Genomic DNA, 10,888 nt, shown 5'->3' on the forward strand with positions numbered 1-10,888 from the left:
GAAAGTGTTCACAAAAAAGAAGGTAGGTCGTGTGACTCTGAAGTATATATTCGTCCAATATTGTATTTCTGCGAGTCCAAAAAAGTGTGGTTACATGCATGTAGACAGTGTGCAGACCGGTAGGCTGTTGCAAGCCAGGTCGAGTGGATTCCAGGTTGAGTGGGTTCCACTAAACCATTCCGTCCTGTACATTAAGGTCCGTTTCTTTGTTTTCTAAGTCAACATCTTTCGTGCATTTTTGCTTTTAATTAATTCACGAAAGCTTCCACAGACACGCACTAAAGTAAAGAGGAAACAATTTCTGGCAAAGTGAGGCTAAGTACACTGCCAACTAAAATGTAGAGATTAGAAACAATGGCCTAACATTTTCCTATCATCCTGTGTGTGCACATTTTTAGAAAGGAGAGCTGTATGTGCGTGCGTGCGTGCGCGGTGTTTGTATAGGTGACAGCGTATCTCATACGGCGAGTCGCAGCGCCACCGAATTTTGTTCGCGCACGCCGAGACGATGTCTTCCAGAGTTCTCGAGATCTTGCAATGACGCGATCTAACCTGCCTCCACTTGGGCGAATTTCTCTAGAACGGACCCTGCATGGGATCTCCACCAAATTTAAAATGCCCATTGCTGACCTTGGACGGTACGCACGGAAAGTGTCGTTTATTATTAGTGACGACGTCGCTAACAGAAGAATATTTTCGAGTAATTCCGGTAGAAATACGGCTATACATTATCTTCGTTTGCTCATGTACGCTCGTCGAATAGTTGCCACTTTGGCTACACCTGTTCTCTGCAACGTCAGCATGTATGCAACGTCTTCGAAGTGACGATTTCCAACGGGACTGTTGAATGCTGCAAGTTAAGACGTGACACACGGATAACAAATTATCGTGACACACGGATAACAAGTTATCCGGGATTGTGTTTTCGCGTAATAACCAGGGTGTATCTACGAGAATTTGTGTTAATTAACTTAATTAATTTGCCCGGAAAAATTAGAGAAATAAGATTCTTTTGACAATAATAAGCCAAACGTTTATAGTGCGAAATGTTATATGGTCTCCAGGAGGAAAATATGAAAATAGCAAATGTTTATGACATTTGAAGCCGAGCTGTTTCATAAGCTGGACGTACAATACTAGAGACGGTGTTTGTCCTTTAGATAGTTACGGTACTTTGTCTACCGATATTATTTTATTACAACATTCCTAAATTACTTTGCGTTAGACCGTAACAGATCTACTATCGGTATTATATTTACCTCGATCAATGAAATAGATTTTATACTTTGTAGAATCAACGACCAATGAGATTCACGTGCGTGTATACGTGCGCGCTGGCGTGGCGTGGTGTTCTAGCGTTTATGGGCACTCTCCTTTCAGCTTATGTATTTCACATGCACTAAGAATTGGATACATTTAAGAACTGTTTACAAAACAAGATTATATCTTAATTTACTTTAAGTAATAGACAAATGTTAAACATATTCATTATATATATATACATATATATACACACACACACACACACACACACACACACACACACACACACACACACACACACACACATATATATATATATATATATATATATATATATATATATATATATATATACGTATACTACAAACATCCAAAACTTCTAATTGCACTAGAATTTTAAAAGCTTTTTCTCTGGAAAAAAGAAAAAGATGTAGGAATTGTATAAAAAGTAACAGTAACAAGATCTATAGATAATATAAACCAAAGCCAAACATTATTAGTGAATCCTTCCAACCCCTAAAATGTCAAATGTCAAATGTGCACGGGGGATAGAAGGATTCACTAATGACTTCTGGCTTTGGTTCATATTATCTATCGATCTTGTTTCCGTTAATTTTTATACAATCCTTATATCTATTTCTTTTGTCAGGGAAAAAGTTTTTAAAATTCTAGTTTGGTAAGTTTTTAAGAGCGCAAAAGCGCAACATATACCTAGGGTGTACATGTCTTCATTAGGGCCTGTAAGCCTTTTAAAAGCATGTCTAAGATTTAGCGCGTTTTCTTTAGCGTTAATTAAACCTGTTTATATGTAACAGCTTTCGTTAGACATGATTCAGAGGTAGTTTACTCAAGTGGTCTAGAGGTCTGTGAGGTATGCGGTACCATGGTATCCTAGCGCACGTTTCACGAATATGGATCCTACGTATTAGTGCCTTTGCATTGTTCTTTCTTGTGTGCGTGTATAATTGAATATGCAACGGCAGTTCGAATAGAACTTAGCTTAGTAGTGAAAGCCAAAGATTATTACATACGGGATATGCGTTGCAAATGTCGGGTTCCCGTATTAATTGCTATGTGTATGTAATTATTTGTCAATTTTGCTCCTGTGTGTATCAAGTCAATGAAATCATAAACACAATCTTAGAACGCAATGTACAGAACCCAAGACTAAGTGGACTACACGCTACCGGCAATCAGTTAGAATCTGAGCTGAGTAGTCCCGTATATACTACGTCATACTCCTAACATCCCCCTTCTTAAAGGTAGTTAACAAATACTAGTACCCAGCAACACTTACACCCATCTATCTACGCGTCATAGTCATTGTCGCAAATATAGTCTCGCAGATAATTTGGTTTCTTCACCACGCGGGCACCTAGAATTGATCTCCGTAGTCTCTCAGTATTGCCCTTTGTTTCTCTGCTAGGCTGAGAACTTGTTTGTTCTGATAGATCCTGCTTCTCCTCTTCTTGTTGGTCGCTAGTTGTATGACTCTTCAAAGTGACCTGAGACTCTGCCTGAAGTTGGCAGTCTTGCGATGGCAGGTTGACACTGGATTCCGCTGCTACTTGTTATAAGCCAACGTCGTCATTATTCACTAGCGTGGTCGGGTTATTCAGTATTGCCTCATTCGTAATCTTTAATTGTCGTCGATTCCGCCTATATATTCCACCATCCTCTGTTCGAACTTTACGATCGTTCTCTAGTTTGCTGATAAGAGGGAGGTCTTTAGCACCTTGATTGTAATATTTTGCTTGAATTTCTTTCTGTTTGGCTAATTGTTGGGAGATCCCATCGACCACTTGAGGTATACGTAGATCGGGCGTCATAAGCAACAGCCCGTTAGTTCTTCTACTAAAAAAGACGTTGAGCTGGACTTGTTGTTCCTTGCGGTGGTGTATTTCGTTGATTCAACAAAGCCATCCACGGGTCTTCCCGTCCCTCTACGGCTTTCACCATCAGATACTTACATATTTTCACTGCACTTTCCACTTTGCCGTTGCTTTGGGAATGTTACGAACTTGTTTTTACAAAATAGAATTCACTTGTTAGCGAATTGCTGAAATTTACTAGCGACGAACTGTGGACCTTTACCTGTCACCACCGTCTGAGGAATTCCATGACTGGCGAACTAAGCCTTTAATTTTGATATAACCGTCTTTGACGTAGTGTCAATTAGCGGGTCCACTTCTATGAAGCTGCTAAAGTAATCTAATACAATGAGATAGTTTCTCTCATGAAAGCTCATTACGTCTATGCCTACCTTAGCCCATGGCAGTTTCGGTATCTCATGATAGAGAAGTGTTTCTTTTGGTTGCCGTCTTCCGTATGTTCTGCAGACTTTACATTTGCCGACATAATCCGCAATCGCTGCATTAATTCCCGGCCAAAAGACCGAACCTTCGGCTCTTCTGACACATCCTCTAATTCCGATGTGTGCTTGATGTATTCGTCCTAATGTAAATCGTCTAAGAGAGTGAGGTATTATACAGCGATTTCCTCAGTACACACCACACCATCTTCAACGACAAGCTCGCCTCTAAAGGGAAAATACGGGTGGACACAAGGTTTCAGGCTCTTCTTGTCCCCTGGCCATCCGTTATGAATAACATTTTGTAACGCTTGCAAGGTATCATCAACTGTTGTTTCTCACTGAATCTCTTGTAACTTGCTTGTTGTAATAAAGTAACAATGTATACATGCAAGTTGTGCTAATTTCTTTTCAATTGTCGACTGCGTGTTCAGAATTTCAAGGCCATTCTCCACTGTACTGCTCCTGCTCTCTGTCGTTAAATACGTTCTTGAAAGAGTGTCGGCCAAAACCATTTCTTTTTCTTTCTTCTACACTAATTTGAGATCGTATCTTTGCAGCTGTAGTAGCATTCTCTGTAATCTTCTTGGAGCTGTTTGAAGTGACTTGCGCACAATGATTTCTAAAGGCTTATGATCAGATTGTACTTCCATTGGTCGTCCATACGTATATTGGTCGAATCGTTCCATTCCATAGACTATCGCCAGTAATTCCTTTTCTATTTGAGCGTAACCTCTTTCACACTCGGTCAACGCTCTACCAGCATACGAGATTGGTTGTCCGTCTTGGAGAAGCACGTCCCCAACCCCAAACTGAATGCGTCACACTGCATTAAAGTGGGTTTTGTCGTGTCGAAATATCTCAGAACTGGTGCTGTAGTTATAGCTTGTTTGATTTCTCTTAGCGCCCGTTCTTGTTAGTCTGACCACTCCCACGCATTATTAGGACATGTCAATTTTCTCACTGGCTCACAAGTATCAGCAAGCTTCAGCAAGTATCTTGATAAATAGTTAGCCATGCCAAGAAGCCGCCGAACACTTTCAACATTTTCTGGTTTGGGCATTTTCAGACTTGCATTAACTTTTCTGGATCAGGTTTGCCTGTTTTCTGTAAGAATATGGGCCATATATGTCACTTGCGGTTCTTTCAATCAAATTTCTCTTTACTTAACTTAATACCTTTATCTCTACAACGCTTCTGTAAAGCGAGTAAATTCCGGTCGTGATTTGTTCTCGCCTCTTCAAGAGTGGAACCTCCGTCCGTAACTAGTATGTCGTCAGCAATAACGTAGATATCTTTCAGTTCTTCCAGTGCTTGAGTTAATCTTCTTTGGAATACCTCCGGTGCCGGAGATATCGCAAAAGTCATTCGTTTCCATTTATAGCGACCTATTGGAGTGCCGAAGGTTGTGAGATCGCTTGTTTCTTCATCCAGGACCACGTGCCAAATCCATTTCGAACATCGCACACGCTAAAGACTTTCGTATTTTTCAACCGTGGTAATAAGTCATAAATTGTGGCAATCGGGTAATGGCAGCGTTTTAGGACCCGGTTTAGCAGTTTCGGATCAATGCAAATTCGAAGTCCTCCTTTCGGCTTTCTCACAACTACCAGAGCGGAGACCCAATCTGTCGGTTTATCTATTCTTTCAATAAGTCCGTCTCGCTCCAGCCGGTCAAGTTCTGTAATCAACTCATCCTTAACAGACACGGGGATACGCCTGGCCGGTAGTTGCACCGGAGTCACCGTAGGATCAATATCCAGATGCAGTCGTCCTTCCAGTTGTCCCAACTTATCATCAAAAACGTCACTATATTGCTGTACGATCTGATCCAACGTCAGCGGTTGAGCTGCACGTTGTCCACCTGGTGGGTGACCAATCTCCACAGATGCCTGAAGGATGTTTTCACGTCGAAGGGTTATGAGTTTCATCTGCTGTATACTTTTTGCTCCGAACAGAGAGGTCAAACCTCTCTCTACCACAACGAATTCTTCTCTATATTTATGACCATTCTTAGGATTGAGAAGACGAACAGTACACTTGCCCACCGGTTGCACTCTAGAAGCATCGAATAACATTAGTGATTGACACGTGACTTGTATTGGGACGTGAGAAGGCAAATCTGACTGGCTAATCACATTACATGAGGCGCCTGTGTCTAGTTGGAGTCTTACCTCTTGTGCCTCCACAGACATTGTTGCATACAGCTTAGACGGAATTTGTTCGCTGACTTTCAAAATTTGATAAGACGGACACAGTCATTAAAGAGTCTCTATCACTATCTTGATCCTTGGTTACAGAATAAACCTTGGCCGCTCGAGATTTGCAGACACTGGCAGAATGGTTGTACTTATTGTATAACTGGCACTTTTGTCCATATGCACAGCATTGATTTCGTCCCTTGTGATGCGTTTGTCCACAATAGCTCCACTGACTTTTTTCTCGTCTGTTCGTTTAATACCTTGACTGCTTCCTTGTTGCTTACTTTCTGCAGTTTTTTCTAATAACATACACTTTTGGCTCTTGCTTCTCTAAATCCGCCATTGACTTCAACCGAGTTGACGCAATTTCAGCGGACTTGCAAATGTCGATAACCTCAGGCAATGTCAAATTTCGCTTTTGCAGCAACACCTTCCGAATTGAATCTTCCTTAATTCCACATACTAATCTGTCTCGTAATAACTCATTAGTCATTTTTTGGTAATTACACGTTCTCACTAATTGTCGTAAGACTGTTAGGTACGTTTCAAAGGTCTCGCTGTCTTGCTTGTTGCGCTGATTAAATACATACCGTTTATAAGTAACATTAACTGACCCCATAAAATGAGTCTCCAATGTTCGAAGAACAAAGTCCATGTCACCATGAGTTGCTTCGGCATCACCAAATAAGCTATTCAAAATCTCTAGAGCGTCTTCTCCAATATACGTTATAAATGTTGCTAGTCTAAAGTCGTGAGGCTGCTCTTTTAATCTTGATATAGTTATTAATTCGTATGAATCCCAAATTTGTCGTCATCGCCGCCAGCTTTCTTCCATGTCTCCTTCTTTGACATCTAAAGGTCGGGACAAAGGTACGACGCTTTGCATAAAACCACTTCTCATCGCCGGTTGACTCGCATCTATTGCCGAAGCGACGGCAGTGTCTGTTGCTTCAGGCGCAGCCCTGGCATGCTTTCCATTATGTTCGGGAAGCACCCCCACCCAAGCAGTTAGTAGTCTGGCTACTCGAGGCTACGGCTGTCACACCCGAATGTGAGCTGCAAATGGGTAAGAAAAAACCATTGCCGTCGCGTCCTGTTCGTGGACAGAGAACTTTGGAAAGCGTTCTCTCACCAGCAAAACGTCTGTGTGAATCTGGTGTCGGAAGTCCATCCGTTGCAAATGCAGGTAAGCCGCGTTGGCTTGACTCTGCTGAACCATTCTAGCTAGGGCCAGAGGTTGATGGCATTCTGTTTGGTCTAGACATTGCAATCGCAGAGAACGTTTCCGAGGCCTGACCTGTTCTGCAGAACGAGACTCGGAGTAGCGTACCTGATAGCGAGTTGGAGAGTGTTTTCCCGGAAGGGTCTGGTAGTGCTTGGGCAGTTCCTGTCGACGTTGGTGCAGCTTGGCACAGTTTCAGTGATAGTGGATTGCCAGTATGAAATCCGTTAATCAATCACGACTCTCAACCAGACAGCCAGTTTCAATTTGAAGCTAGATTGCAGAGTGATGGAAAGAGACGTACATTTCTCTGAGACATACATCAACATAAATTTTATTCTAGTGAAGCACTCCCACCGTAGGGCCGGGGCCGCGCCTGTGCTTTCCAGATGCCGGCTTACGAATATATTCATCACTAGACATCATTGATTTTCTAGACTCTTGACACCATGTACCAAATCAATGAAATCATAAACACAACTTTAGAACGCAATGTACAGAACCCGAGACTAACTGGACTACACGCTACCGGCACTCAGTTAGAATGAGCTGGGTAGTCCCGTATATACTGCCTCATACTCCTAACACTGTGTACGACGCAGATTGCAAACAATTTCAGACCAGACCGGACAATGGCAAATATGATCCAATTACATAGTTTTGGTGATAAACTCTTTCATAAACGCGTTTGGCCTATTTGATTGGCTCTTCGTCCATTGTCTCTGGTTGCCATGGACAAGCAATCGCAAATACTGCTCCGTGATTGGCCCGGCCTGTGCAATAGCGTTGATGACGGTCGTTGGATCAAATCTGCTTGAAAGAAACACAATTTTTAACATTGCTTTCGGTTTCTCTAGTCACCAAAAGAATAGAGTTCGGGTAATTCTAAAGCGTTTTCTCAAGTTTCACAGCCATACCTAACGTACAAAAAGAGATATCCATGGATAATAAGAAGAAAGAAGAACAAATTTGGCGCATGGACCTCCGAGGCTAGCAACCGTTTTCAAGGTTGCTAGATGAGTAGTAACCAAACAAAAATAGGATATCGTACACGATGTACAAACATTTCATTTCGTTAATTTTGATAAATTTCAGTCTTCATTAATATGTTTCCTAAGCGTGCAAAAAGACGACCACGCCCCACAACCCTCCATGACCTGGGTAATCCCTACATTCCACTGATTGATGATGTCTTCGAAAATATTCCTTTCAAAGTCTTTAGAGTCAAAGATGACATGAAGCTCAGAGATTCAAAAACTAGCGGATAGAATAGACCACCTGCTGTGGTAACATTGACTTTATGCCTGGCATCTTTTTCAAATTCTGCTGCTTCTGCTGCTGCACCAGGACGGATAGCTACTTTCAATATAATATAGGAAGACTGGAAAGAACTACGGATTGTAAAATCGAAATATCCAGGTCGACCATCCATGAAATCTGGATGATATACGTCTTCTGGTCTGCTTGAATCATAACCTGAGCAGTTCTGTTCTTTTTTTGACCTGCTTGTCTTGGGATATTACTTCACAAAGAGCATTGTGACGTTGAACACGTAAAGGACCTCTAGGGCAGCTGATTAAGTAGTCACCAAACGGATCAATTGTAGCGCTACAACAGCATAAAACAGAAGATGGTGGAAGAGGAAACATCGGAATGCCGAGCCATGTCCGGATCGCAATTAAGAATTCATGCGGAGGAATGGTGAGGCCTAGATTGGGTTTGGGTAATGCCCGCAACCAAGCTCTCGCATGTTCGACAAAATTGTGTTCAGACGAGCTTTGTCTCTTAAACTCCCATTTTCCATTAAGGAGTTGAAAACATTGTAATGTATCTGTTTCTGAATAATCTGCTGAGAAGCTGTGTTGAGATCCAAAGTGTGCATTGCAGGTAATTTCTTTCCAAGAATACTGTACGCTATATTTTGCCTTGAACTTGAAAATCATGAGAATATATATATATATATATATATATATATATATATATATATATATATATATAATTTATTATATAGTTTGTAACACTCACTTCTAGCCATCCCCTCACCAACTTAAAACGTAGTAATACATCATAGTGTCATCTAAAGAAGAAAAAACGTCCTCAAACGCAAGATCATGCTCTAATGCAATTCTCCTTAAAATTAACTTTGCATTGTACTCCCAAAATTTAACCGATAATTGTTCAGAAAAATTCTGGAGAGCTTGATTCAAAGTAGTCTCAGAGAACGTTGTTGTTTTCAAAGCTATAGTTTTTAGAGTCTTAACTTGAGAAGTAGCATAGACCAAGAGCGATTAATTAACGTCAATAGCATGCACTTTTGACTGAGGAGAGAGAAAAGTCGATCTAGAGGTGGAGAAAAATAGTAACAAGGTTGTTGAAGAATTTTGTAGGAGCGGACACCGCAGACTGACTTAGAGAACACAATTTGCTTGTCTTGCGTCGTATTTTATTTTTTACTAACTGAATAGCCCTTTCTCCTAACGGGCAGATTATATTATTAGTTGTTAGTTTGTATTAACCTAACGTAACGTTGCATACAAATTTATGCTGTGTGCATGAGTATTCCGTTCTGAGAATTTATCATGAAGTATATCTCATTGATTCACATGTATTTTACTCCTTTCTGAAGAATTATTAGCCGGACGGAATTCTCATAAAGTATTTCGTTTAGAGCTAACAATTTTATCCCGTTCTGGCCAACAGAAACTTGAAACTGACGTGCAATTACTTACTCATATAGCTTCACACGCGTTTATTCTCTCCATTCACACCGGCGTAGAAAGCTGGGGATGGGGGCTGAGGGCTGAAGCATTCTCGCACAGTGTAGGAATTGAAATTTTCTGTGCCAGTGACTTTTGCAGATCTGTTTACGGTCTGGCAAGCGAGGTAGTTTTTACTTTAATCATAATGACATCAACGGTACAGCCTCCAAGCTCGTGAACATCTTCCTACGCCACTGCCGTTTTCGACGTATTTGGCGTACCCCGTCTGGGCCGTCAGTTTGAAACTCGTTATTCTGACCTGTTTCATTCGAGAAGAAACTAGAGACTAAGCTGCAATAAGCAATCTGTAATTTCTGGTTGACACAATGCATTCCAACGTATAGGAGAGCTGAAGCAATTTTTTCGCAAACTCCCGAATAATCACTTTCTTTTAAATGAGATCCCGTTCTTCCGATTGCATGTATTATTGTTAGGTATGCAATTTATTTGTTTTTGCATGCCATGAGTATCCGTTCTAATTTTTTTTATCATGAAGTGTATCTGTCACCGAGTGTTCCGTTTCAAAAATTCTCGTTGATTGGATTATTGATTGTTAGTTAATATCCCAAGAAAATGTAACGGAGGGTCCCGTTTTAAAAATGTCGTTGATTGCATTATTGATCATGATTGTTAGTTAATCAATATTTCGTTGAAATCATTTGGACAGTCTCGTTGGACGCCGCGTTGCAGTTAGCAAGAATATATCTGGGCAGCAGAAACTTGAAAGTCACGTGCGCTTACTGTAAGTATTCACCCGGATAATCCATTCTCCGTATATATACTCGTCGGACTCTCGCCATTTCGACCGTCCCGTTGGGCGTCGTCACTTCGAAGACGTTGCTGGCAGTTGCGGGGAACCGTTGTATCAAGCGTGGCAAGAATTTGATTCGCCTACACGGCCAAACACAAAGGGTTGTCGTTTTGTCAAGACCCGGATATTTGCAAAATATCTGGCGTCTTTCAACGTCTCAGGCAATAAACGACACGCTCCGCGCGTACCATCAGACATCAGGAACGGGCAGTTTAAATTCGGTGGAGATCCGATGTGCCGTACCAGAAATATTCGCGCGCGAGCTGAGGCGGGTGCCATCAAAGGATATCGCGTCATCGCGGGAGAAGTCCGGAAGACGAC

Source organism: Corticium candelabrum, chromosome 9 (assembly GCF_963422355.1).
Source record: "Corticium candelabrum chromosome 9, ooCorCand1.1, whole genome shotgun sequence".
In the NCBI taxonomy this organism is placed as follows: Eukaryota; Metazoa; Porifera; class Homoscleromorpha; order Homosclerophorida; family Plakinidae; genus Corticium; species Corticium candelabrum.